We start from the raw sequence: 13717 nt of genomic DNA, 5'->3' as shown, positions 1-13717 counted from the left end.
AAATACTGACAATTCCAGTATTTACATGCAAAAAAAATTTACATGTGATAATAACCTGCTGACATATCGTAAGTTATAAGTTTTGCGAATTGAAAATAGCAATCACTTATAACTCTGTATTCTATTTGGGCGCCATGACGCCGCCATTTTGTTAAATAGACTGGATTGCCTCCCGTAGTTTCTCCACTCACCGTTTGGTTTTGCTTCGAAAATACAACTTAAATTTTCAAAGAGTGTAGTCTAGCGGAGAGAAGGTGTACTAAGGTGGGACACAAGTACACCCAATGACCAGTCATGTTCGTTTTAATCCAAGTACAAACATGTAAATATCACGTTCTTGATGATTCAAATCAACCACACATCGATATGGATTACGGAGGGCGAAGAAAAGTCCGACATTTGCCACGGATTGATGTCAGTACACCGAGGACAGATGTACTAAGCCACATGTTCGTTACATACATATATGGTCATACGAGGGTCGTCTGGTATGGGATTGAGAAACATTGATCATGTCTGTCAAAACAAAAACAAAATGATTCACATTTTTTACCCGAAATAGCGATATTTTCTCAAGTAAAGCGGAAAATGGATTGGTTTCTCAGCCGATGTGACATTTTCTGAGGGATCTTGTATATTTATTCAATAATCACGAGCTCACGTCACGTATCAACCAACAGGTTTCGTCTCGCCTTTATAACGTTTTCATGGAATAATTCTGTCTCATCAACCATTAAGTCAGGGAGTCCCTTTGAATGACATTCCACTTACTTTGGTCACGCTCAAGAACGACACGTTTTCTCTATTTCACAATTCACTTTCAAACTGTAATTTATGGCAAGCCAAAAAAATAACATTTTATTGATTTCCGCAATCACATTTTGATATCTTTATATAAATATTAATATCCACGAATAATAATTCATATAGCCATATTTCAGTTTATAGATATATTTCAGTCAACTTGCATTAGGGATGTCTATTTATAGATATCAAAAAGTGGTTTATGAATATTCAAAAATTATTTATACACAACTTGGGTATTTATGCATATTTACAATTGATGATCAATTGTAAATATCCATAAATACAGTATGGTTATCCTTAAACTGCGCCCTCTACAAACAAGTCGTAATAACCACGAAGAGTCAGAAATACGACAGGAGGCAAGAGCCAATTTATGTTAATGAAAGAGAAAAGTTTAGATCTGTCTTTAAAACATGTAGACTCAAGGGTGTACGGTTTTAAAAAACTACTCCATTCTAGACAAACATTTGTTTATATTCACGACAAAAATTGGACATAGGAGTAAGCTGCGACAACATGATTAAGATATATGTTGTAGACAGTGGCGAAGGGAAAGGACAAATCATTTGTTCATTCAGTAATACTACATGTAAGCTATTATGAATAACATATCCTGTCAGATGTTCATTTACGTGCATGACGTAACGGTAATACATTGGCATTGTTGAAATGTTGGTAAGTAGTGCGAGTTACTAGCTAAATTGACGTATATAGTACAGGGCCACTTTCGTGTAACCCGGTTGAAACGGTTCAGCTGGTATGGAAATATTCCACTCTACACGAACGCAAATACACCGGATGTTGGACCTGAAATATGTTAAGCCCAAAATGCACAGTTTCGGAATTTCTTGTCAAGCATAAAACAATTTATTCAAATAAAGATACCATCCATTTCACTCATACTTAATAGCACAAGGCTTCCGGATTGAGTGCATTGGCCCTATTTTATGCTGAAATTATTAAAACAATTGATATTCAGCAAGTTAGTTTCGTACAAGTATGGCTGAACTCTTCAATCTGCACGTGCAACATATTCTACAGTCCAGTCTCGGTCCCGATCTGTACCTGGCGTTTTTCTCGCAGATTCAGCCGATCCAAATGATTCGACGGCTTGCGCGAAAGTGACTTATGATTCTCTCGGCACTTGCAACTTTTGAGTTTTGGAAACTAACAACGCTACAGGTAGTTGACCTAGTGTTTGAGATACGATAGAAATTATCACAGACTTCACATAACGTGTAAAGGGAAACAACCCCTACACAATGTTGATCTGCTGCACTGACATTTATCCTTTTGTTCTTTGTATATAGCTACATGACAAAGTTACTGAACTAATGTTCGATTTCGCACTACTCAAGAATGGCTTGAATTCCGCGGAAATGGAGATCCATTATCGAATGAAATAATTTTCGGAATCCCATGACTAGAAAGATCGTTCGTAGAAGGCTGTCCCCTGCCATCCTGAACCAAGTCTTCCTAAATGTAGACTGACTTTCGGCGAGTCACACTTGGATCTTTATTAACACCGTAGAACACGTGTTTTAATCTCTGAAAACATGGTATCTGTGTATGTTCCCACTCGAGTACTGCGTCATCAATGAATGATGCGAGTATCGAGTTGTCAATCTTACTCGTATTCCCAGCGATTCGTTTGTTGACCATTACAGCAGTTGATCTATCAGATTCCTCCAATATTTGGTTGAAAAAAAAATCCAGAGAGTACTTGATATTGCCAGCATGATCGCGTCGTCTCGTTCTTAACGTCAACCTGTCTCGATCTTATCCTCAACCTGTCGCGATCTTGTCTCGATCTTACCGTCAACCTTTCGCGTTCTGTTTCGATCTTAACGTCAACCTGTCGTGATCTTGTCTCGTTCTTAACGTCAACTTGTCGCGTTCTAATTCGATCTTAACGTCAACCTGTCTCGACCTTATATCGTTCTTAACGTCATCCCGTCGCGATCTTGTCACGTTCTTATTGAGAAGTCATTTAGATATTGAAAGACATTTGACCCTTGTGCCCTTGAAAGTGGGTCAGGGTAATTCACCAATGCCACTACTCTTAAACCCTTGGGTTTTGAGAAGAAGTCGTTTGAATAATTTGCCAATTTGATCTTGAAAGTGGGTTAAGGTCATTCGCTTGCACAATCGTGTAAGCCCTTTAACTTTTCATTCCACAGACCAAATATCAGCAACCTGGCGCTTTCGCTTTTTAGAAAGTTGTCGTTTAGAGATTTTTACATATTTGACTTTTGTGTCCTTGAAACCTTCACACGAAAACGGTTCAACGCAGTTCCAAGATAAGGGTCATTTTGACCTGTGGGTTCCATTGGAAAAGAATTATTAGTAAAATATCTTTTTCTTTGTCTTTTTTGAAACACTTGAGCGTTCCTTTGAGGGTATTAAGATCGATCCTGCATAACCTGTTCGTTACTTTCGTGTATACCCCGTGTGCACAGCCGTTGAAATCTCAAACCATGAAATGTCCGCCATTGAACTCTAATTTACAGTACTATTTTCAAGTTCAATAGAGAAGTCACACTTATATTTGTTAATACTATAATGAGTTAGAATGTAGTATGCACTAGGATGCTATATATAAATCTTTCGAGTTACCAGTAAGTGCTTGGGATACCTTTAGCCATTTGTCTAAATCGGTCACAAATATCGACATCATTTAAGTCACTGCCTTGTTAATCTTATTGCTTGTAATAAAGGGTACACCCAATATTAAATACATGTCATTACAAAGCCTATACCTGTAATCTATTTCGTTGGTTACCTAACAATGCAAATCTTTTTCATGTAATACCACTGACTGAGATACAGGTAGATCAATCGGACAGGGAATATCGACCATTTCTCTTCAAAGTAATGTATAAATTACTAAGATTTGCAGTCACTAATATACATACACATATATATAAACAAAAAAATGATTGAAAAAAATCTGTTTTTCCTTCTCGGGAGTTACACCCCTCCTCACCATATATATATGGACCGTGGGTCAGGAATTCGTACCAAATACCAGCGTACCTAAGTGGTGAGAACAGCTGGAGGTGTACATCGATTGTCAATCCTTAACCAAAAGATATTTAGCCGAGTATACAAGGTTTACATTGACAGAAACACGACATGGTATAGTATTAACAACAAAACTATATTTTATGTATGAATGTTGAACAACAGAAAAGTTTCGAGTTAGGTTTTTCCGCGTGCTCATTTTCTTAAGATGTTACTACAGTTAGTGTAAGTGTAAATTTAAACTGCTTTCGGTTTTTGCATGTTTTCCTTTAGTACAGTGAGAATATCGGTATAGATGGGAATCCAGTAAGATACATATTACGAAGCTGTATTTCCAGACAAAAATATCGGGAAGAGAATTTGTGCCAGATGTTCTCATATTGACCTGAGAAAAGGCATGGGGAGCGGCGCATCAAAGGTAAGATACATGTGTTACACAATAGGCTTATTGATACATAGAGGATGAGTAGCCAAAATTGTGACTATTTAGTCAATATCCAAATTTTGTAGGGGAGCAGCATGGAGTTGGGTTAGGCGTGAAGGGTTGATCGGAGGAGGGTGATGATGCAATGTTTTATACAGGGAGTTTCTGATAGTGATGTTCAAGAATGACGAAAAAATCATGGTTAATTGTCCCTGTGAGACTGACCAATTTTTTCGTCAGGAACATCCGAGCAGAAAATTTGACTCTTCATGTACATTGTTGATCTTTCTCGATCAAAATATTGCTGCTTTGGGTGGAATGGGCGGAAGAGTTGCCATTTTTTGCTAACGACAATAGAAAACGTTGATAGAATAATTGATCGAATGGCCGAAGTGATTTCTTTTTACAAATAACAGCGAGGCAAGACTCTACTTCTTGGACTTACAATTAATCAAACATGACCGGATTTCTTACTATAGGTGTTCGAGCAACATCGTGTGTGTCCCTATGTAGTATGATATGTCTAAATGATTTCCGAATACCGCTACCTGCGCCATATTAGAAAAGCTAAACCGGATATAACGCTTCAGTAAAACCATTTTGAATGTAATTATTTCAATACTGTGAAGTCAAATATTTTGGTGTTCAAATTTTATTGTTTTTCTAAAAGTACTATTTTTAATCACTTGAATTCATGAATCAACTGTACTCTTACTATTAATTTGTATTGAAAATTACTGTTAGATTTAACAGTTTTACATATGAGTTCAAGGAGGTAAAATGATGTACGAAAACAGCTAAAATAAATACCCCGCGAAAATTAATGTTTTTCCAGTAAGACGTCATAAACACCTGCTTAACCACGTTGCGACACGATAATATTATCTTTTTAAGCTGACAAAGTCCATGATACTGCTGCATGAAACTTGTCAGCTTATCGGTTAATTCTTTACACGTCACATTATATTGTTTAACTTTCGTTTTCAATTATTTGTGAGACGCCTTCCGTAACATTAATGGTTTTAACTGAGAAAAGTCCGTGGTCGATGATAGGAAAACCATACATTAAATCGGTAAATTATTTACTTGTTAAATTGGAACATTTTTTATCACTCAATTTCAAATTAAATTAAATTTTCACATTAAAGTTATATGACAATCGTTTGAATAAATAATCAATATCCTTATGCTCTCGAAACAGCTAAATAACAAAACTATGGAAAGTCGATCATTTCACAGCAAATTTTTCAAATCTGTCGGTTATGGTTTTAATCCGTGTCATTTGTTCTGTCTTTTGTTCGTATTTCTGTTTTAAATGTTTTCTAAATTTCAATATGACCATAATTCGACACAAAATCACAATATCGATTTGGCATGTCTCCTATCATGTTTCATAGCCAAGCTGTGGAAAGTTAGTAATTCCATAACAAGGTTTTCTAACATGGCGGATGCGTGCACCGTATCTTTGTCGTTTCCGGCTTCAGGGTTATATGATCTCTTTCTTTTGCTCACATGAATTAAAAGTGATTTTACATAATTAACTAGAGTCAACTAAACGCAGATATGAAACCAGAAAAAGACAAGCACTTATTCTACCATCTGGTTGCTAAGCCAAGGAAGGCTAGCCACCACCACAACAAAGTGATGTTTAGGGAATCACAGACCTGGGCAAAAGAACACTATCGGCCCCACACCAAAGGCAAACATGCCAATATTATCACTGGATGGAATGAACACTTTCGACCTCCACACCACAGACAAACATGACTGAATTATTAATGGATTGAAAGATCGCTATCGACCTCCACACCAAAGGCAAACATGACAAACTTATTACTGGATGGAAAGAACACTATGGACCTCCACACCAAAGAAAAAAATGTCAAAATTATCACTGGATGGTAAGAACACTATGGACCCCAACACCAAAGGCAAACATGACAGAATCATTACTGGATGGAAAGAACACTATGGACCTCCACACCAAAGGCAAACATGACAAAATTATTACTGGATGGAAAGATCGCTATCGACCCCACACCAAAGGCAAACATGACAGAATCATTACTGGATGGAAAGAACACTATGGACCTCCACACCAAAGGCAAACATGACTGAATTATTAATGGATTGAAAGAACACTATGGACCTCCACACCACAGACAAACATGACAAAATTATTACTGAATGGAAAAATCGCTATCGACCCAACACCAAAGGCAAACATGACAAAATTATTACTGGATGGAAAGAACACTATGGACCTCCACACCAAAGGCAAACATGACAAAATTATTAATGGATTGAAAGAACACTATGGACCTCCACACCAAAGGCAAACATGACAAAATTATTACTGGATGGAAAGATCGCTATCGACCTCCACACCAAAGGCAAACATGACAAAATTATTACTGGATGGAAAGAACACTATGGACCTCCACACCAAAGACAAAAATGTCAAAATTATCACTGGATGGTAAGAACACTATGGACTCCAACACCAAAGGCAAACATGACAGAATCACACCAAAGGCAAACTTGACAGAATCATTACTGGATGGAAAGAACACTATGGACCCCAACACCACTGACACAAATGACAAAAGTTGACACATAGACTCATACAACCACAACGATCGAAAGCTCATCCTAAAGATGAAGTGTTAACTGTTGTTTACAACTTAGATAACAAGATAACAGATCACCTGATTCTAAGCGCTGATCATCTAAAATTAGCCACCTCGTTAACAGCCAGACTAAGCGGTTATCTTGACAATTCTTACCATTACGGCCTGGTAAAGAAATTACAGATTATTTGAATAACCCGAAGCCTATGGTTATTACTTCAAGCAAACAGATCCACCAGCAGTAAAATGGTCCAACAATCTCCCGGACTCATTTTGTGCAAAACCGAGCATAAATAAAGAATCTCTCTCTCTCTCTCTCTCTCTCTCTCTCTCTCTCTCTCTCTCTCTCTCTCTCTCTCTCTCTCTCTCTCTCTCTCTCTCTGTCTCTGTGTCTCTCTCTGTCTCTGTTTCTCTCTCTCTGTCTCTGTCTGTCTGTCTGTCTGTCTGTCTCTCTCTCTCTCTCTCTCTCTCTCTCTCTCTCTCTCTCTCTCTCTCTCTCTCTCTCTCTCTCTCTCTCTCTCTCTCTGTCTGTCTGTCTGTCTCTCTCCGTCTCTGTCTCTGTCTCTCTCTCCCCCTCTCTCTCTTTCTCTACAAAATCTACTACATCGAACCACAGAAAAAGAATCAACACGTAACATGAATCAGTACCACATATCTAATGACCCAATAGAAAATGACAAATCTTTCAATAGAAAAAGTCTAGCTTGTAGGTAAATCTTGTCACTATTTCTTTAAAAAAAAATACTGCTAAGAAGATGTTGACACAATTTAAAGAATCTATTCTTATTTGTCTTCATCATTGTAATTGGATGGGATGAGGAAGAGGAAAAATGAACAACGAAAAGAATACATTGTTTTACCATTTGTGATCAATATGAAAGCTTTTAGGATAAGTCAATGAAGGACGTTCTGATAGATATCCGAGGTCAGTCAATATATTTGTTGTACTTCACAGGTAAATATTTCATCTACTGTTCTGTTGTCAGTTCTTTATGTAGTTGAAGTTGCGTAACTGAGGGGGTGAGTGAGGACTTATTTTGTATTTGTTTTTTGTTTTGTAGACTGTAGGTGAGGGCGGAGGCAAACAGGTAAGAACTCGGTTTAAAATCGAGAAGATTTTACTCTAATATGTAGGTAATAAATCGAGATAAATAAAGGCGTTTATATCTTCATGCAGAGAATATCTCACGTTATACAGGAGTTAACACCTACATACAGGTAATATCTCACGTAATACTCACAGGCGTTTACACCAACAAACAGGTAATATCTCACGTAATACTCACAGGCGTTTACACCAACATACAGGTAATATCTCATGTAATACTCACAGGTTTTTACACCAACATACAGGTAATATCTCATGTAATACTCACAGGTTTTTTCACCAACATACAGGTAATATCTCATGTAACACTCACAGGCTTTTATACCAACATACAGGTAAGATCTCACGTAATACTCACAGGCTTTTACATCTACATACAGGTTATAACATAAGGTAAACTCAGATGTTACACCTACATTCAGGTAATTATTACAGGTAAATTCACTAGGTTTTACACTTACATATAGATTTTACTTCAACATACTAAAGTCGGAAGCGTTTAAGGTGATGTTGAAGGTAAAGGTTATTGCAAAGCAGTAATACTTTTCGCCATCGCATTACAGATACGTGTATTAAATCAGTCATATATTGTAGAACTCCCCTCAACAGCTAAATGATTCTATATATGTCTGGTTTGGTTGTCAGATCAACGTCCCTCAGCGGAAGACCCGACAGTTAGAGAGGAAGTTGCATGACTCTAACAATGAGATAGATCATAGCGAATCACAACTTTCTAATTTTATTTCTTTATTCAAGGATCGGCATTTGGAATCTCGCAGCAGGGAGTTGAGGTTTGAACAGAAGGTTGATTTGAGTGCTAAACGTCCGCATGTAGCCAACAAGGTTTTTGTCAACAGGAACCGACCCAGATATCGTGGGAATATACTTACATCAAATGGTAAAAACACATTTGTATCAATGAATTTTGATTCTCAGAATGGGTGGCATGGAAAGAGAAAATTGTCAGTGTCTTGTGTATAATGCATAAAAGATTTTTTATGAAACTTTGAAAGGGTATTTGAGGAAAGCGAAACTTTTACTCTTTAATCAAAATACAACGAATAATGATAGCTTAAGGATATGGAATACAACACAATAGGAGGATGAGGGTTGAAATAAAGGAGACTCTTAAAAAATCACAAACGCAAAAAAAAAACAAAAAAAAACAAAAAAGGTTGAAAACTTTTTCCTTAGCCAAGAGAGCATTTTTAAGTAATAAGTTATAATGTACTTGTTATTGCCCTACAGAGAAAGTTTTTGAAACCGAAAATTCATGGAGAAGGGCTGGTCGAGGCGATGGAGCATTCATCTCGGCGACGAGGAACCGTAATCGTTACAAGGTAAAAGAAACATTTGGTGAAAACCAAATCAAAATCATTTTAGGAAAATTTTCAACTTATTCCGACCGGTGGAATTTGTGAAGAAATTTAAAATATGTATAGGGAAACCATGATTGTGCAATTATTTTACAAAATGGTCGCCATGGCTACCGTAATGAACCTTCGAGAGGACATGAATATCAAAACATTGACTGCTTCCCTTTCGTAAAATCAACACCAATTTTTAGTTCAATGGGAAATTCACGAAAGTTTAATCTCAATCCGGCGGATAGAACTTGAGAAGAATTTTTAAAATGTAAATGGTTTAAGTACGGCGATGGACGAAACTTTCTGATCACATGACCCAAAAGTTTGAAAGTATCATAGATCTCGAAGCTATCTTATATACAAACCTATAAGATTACACGAAGCTTTGTTTTTCAGCGATCGGAATTTTCCTGCGGAACATCAACTTCACCTGTAAGAGAACAAGATGTTTGGCCCACGAAAACTGTCATTGCACGGAAAAAGGTAATGTTATCACTAAAATTCCATATTTATCCTTAATTTCAAATTCAAGTTATGGGGATTACCTCCCTTGAACAGACGTTAAATGAACGTTCCATTTATATCGGATTCTATTAAATTATTTATAATGGGTTTAGTTGGATCAAAATAAACATTACCAAAATATGCTATTAATCTTTTCTGTACATTGCGAGATGTTTCGTGATAGTTGACTGAGTGTGTAAGTATTCAAATATGTTGGTGCCCTCACTTCCGAGAATGTCAGTCTGTGGGACTGATGTACATGGACCATGGATTTGACGTAATAGGAGAGATATTATGGTGATTGGCGTTGGCGAACAAACATGATCTTACCTGTTATACATTTAGTAAAATCTGCCGGCTTTTTTACCCATTCTCCTTGGCCCATACATGCATTGTTTAATACTCATTATATGGTGAATCATTTTAGAGTGTCAAGAAATTAAATTTAATTGTGGCGGCAATTGATTTTGGAACTACATTTTCTGGATATGCATACTGTACAAGAGACGGGTACAAGGATTCCGAAGGACCTAAGATCTATTTAAGCTCCTGGGAATCAGAAACAACAGTCACTGCTAAAGCGCCTACCTGCGTCCTGCTGGACTCGGACAAGAATTTCAGAAGTTTTGGCTATGAAGCTAATTCCGAATTCAAAGTTGTTCCTGAAGACTGCTATTTCTTTAAGCACTTCAAGATGAAGCTATACGAGTTGAAGGCGAGTACATATAGATTCCATGTGATAGTAACTAATTTTAAGAACTTCAATAATGCTCCGAATAGTTGAGCTTTTTAATGTAATGCAATATGGTAGCTGTAGATCAGCTTACTGATGTAAATGTAATTACGTACCTGCTTGTATCTTTCAACCTCAGACGAAGGTCTAAGGTGTTGTTCAATCTTTACCCGTGGCAAGTTGTGATTCTCTGGAAGCTAGGAAACTAGACCATCTTGTCCTCTCGTGGTTGCGTCCTTGGACAATACACTTTATCAAAATTGCTCTGTATGTCGTGTGAAAGGTCTTCCATCCGCATTGCAGTCAGCTCAGCTGCCATTTAGAGAATGTCTATCCTCTCTAGCTATCGCAGTAGTTTTTGTTTTGAAAGATATGTATCATTATTAAAACCTTCGTATCCTAGTTGGTTGCAAACCGAGCCACATTAGATGTTGTTGTGAGTCACTAAATACATGATTTTATCACGATGATAGGATAAGCTTACGATATCCACAATGCTGGAATCGGAGAATGGGAAGGAAATGCCAGCGATCAGTGTGGTTTCTACCCTTATACAGTTCTTCAAGAATAAATTACTCAAAGACCTGGAAACCAAGGATATCGGGTGTGATTTCGACCCATCTTATATCCATTGGGTACTGGCCGTTCCGGCGATCTGGAACCTTGAAGCCAAACACTTTATGAGAAAAGCCGCACACAAGGTGATTATTAATAGGTAAAGACAAATTATCTCAGATGTTTGTGGAAATATAATACATTATCATTTATTTAAATTGACCAAAATTTACACGGCGGTGCCGTCGATGAAGCAGAAGACGCTTACTTTTCCGGAACACCTGGTATTTTTCCCCATGTACATTTTCAGGAGTCATCGTGTATATCTAGAATTTGTTCATATTACACCATAGATCTATTTAATTTGAGTTTATGTTAAGATTCTGTTTAAATATTGGTATTTTCTCTTTTTCACCTGACGATGTGTGCCTTGTGTTGTCATATGTATTACAGTTAACAATGCACGACAAAAACTTACTTTGGGGCCACACTCACGCGCACACCACCCTCTCACACACATACACTCACCAACACACACCACAACCTCACTTTTCACAAGTTTTTGATACGAACCAGGTTGAAGCTAAATCTGGGAAATACCAATCAGCTGTAAAATTCTTGTTTTTTTTCTACGGAAGGCTGGAATAGAAGACAGACAGTTATCACTGGCCCTGGAACCCGAGGCAGCATCTCTGTATTGTAGGAAGCTATCCAGCGGTGTCGTTGGAGCATCTGGTGACGGTTCGTCTGTAGCTAACTTCCAAGCAGGCGCCAAATATCTTATATTAGACCTTGGAGGTATCTCTTACTTGAGAAGCTTTGAATTTTGTGAAAATGTAAATTAAAAAAATATCGGACTGACTCAAAATTAGGTCTTTATTTCAGTAGATAAAAAATCTGAATCGGTATATACAAATAATTACTTGCACATTTTTCTACAGTGAACATTTTTTTAACATTTGAAAAACTTATTCATTGAGCTCTCATGAAACATATTTTCATAAAAAAAGGAAAAAATAAACAAAGATGTGACTTGAAAATATGTCATCAAGGATTCGCCTTATCATCTGATAAATCATTAGCTGACACGTAAGAAATGAACAGTTTTTGTCCTGTTTCAAACAATTTCGTCGTGTGTGTGTTTTATCCCCTCACGACGAATGTTAGAACGGATATATGGATGTTCCTGTACAAACGTAACTTTTGTCCTTGTCAGTACTTTACCTGGTTCATTTCTAAACGTATCATATTGAACTCTACAATCTTAGACAGAATCTTTATATCTTGAACGAGTTTGAGCTTGAGGTTTGTAGAGTCAAGGTCAGCTTACTATTCCCGAAAATCCTAGAGAGTGCTCTATTTTCTACTATATAAGTCTTGAGGGATTTTGATCAATCTTGACAATTATATCTCAGGCCATTTGGAGTTTCACAATTGTTCTGTAACTCTTAAGGTTTAGAAAATCCTTATCAGGACTCTAATAGCGTCGTTATTTGAGAGATTTTGATCGAACTTCACATGAAAGAATTATGATTTTAGTAGAGTTTGCGTTACAGGGTTGTAGGATCAAGATTCCTTGAGAAAGTTGGCCATCTTTGTTTCGCTTAGGTCCGCGAGGGCTTTCGTATTATGTTGATATTGCAGTTATATTTGTTGACTTTTTAAAAAAACTTTTTAACATTAGATTTATTGAAACATTTTAGGGGAAACAATTGCCATAACAGCCCATGAAGTACTTGAGGATGGTAATTTGAAAGCTATTAACGAACCTACGGGGGACTACTGGGGAGGCCAGAGGGTCAACGAAAACTTCACACGCTTTCTGCAACGCTTGTGTGGTCAAGATGTCATAGCTTTGTTGAAGGAATCTTATCCAGTCGCTTGGCAAGCTATTGTTGACGACTTTGAGGTGAAGAAATGTGCATATGACCCGAATAGAAACATAGAACAAAGCACTTTTCGCGTTCCTGTAAATCTTCTTGAAGTTTTTGAGGAAATAACAGGGTGTGAGTTGAAGGAATTTATCAATCAAACACCATTAGCGAATAAAGTGGAAATCATACATGATAAAATGAGAGTTGCCACAACAGTCTTTGAATCCTTTTTAGGGAATCTACTACAAACGTTGTGAGTACACTGGAGAAATTATTGGTTGAAAACACCGAGTTCCATGATTTGGGGACCATTGTTGTTGTGGGGGGCTATTCTGAAGCTCTGTTAATGCAGAAGGCTATCAAAGATAAATTTGAAAACAAATACAACATCGTCATTCCCGTAGACCCTCGTCTAGCCATTCTGAAAGGGGCTGTGATGTATGGGTATGAAATGGATGCAATAAGGCCACGTGCGCGGAAAAGGCTTGATTTAGTGGGTGGTAGGTAACACTACTACCCGCTAAATGACGATCAGAAACGGTTTGATTTTTTATGCTTAAAATGACAGGGACCCTGCCTTTGTGAACGAGGGACCTTGTGTTTTCAAAAGGTGGACTTATCACGCAGAGAACGTGGATTGGATGTCACAGTTACACTGGAAATCAACATCAGTGGCACAGAAATAGATAGA

At 37.3% G+C, this 13717-nt stretch overlaps 1 pseudogene; it reads left to right on the top strand.

The window, feature by feature from the left end:
- The first annotated feature begins 6596 nt into the window (after positions 1–6596).
- LOC132560876 (heat shock 70 kDa protein 12A-like) lies at positions 6597–13534 on the top strand (annotated as a pseudogene).
- Positions 13535–13717: the final 183 nt, after the last annotated feature.

This window comes from Ylistrum balloti, unplaced genomic scaffold (assembly GCF_031769215.1).
Source record: "Ylistrum balloti isolate Yb309-2 unplaced genomic scaffold, AGI_CSIRO_Ybal_v1 Utg371124, whole genome shotgun sequence".
In the NCBI taxonomy this organism is placed as follows: Eukaryota; Metazoa; Mollusca; class Bivalvia; order Pectinida; family Pectinidae; genus Ylistrum; species Ylistrum balloti.
This window is presented reverse-complemented; position numbering and strand designations above follow the sequence as displayed.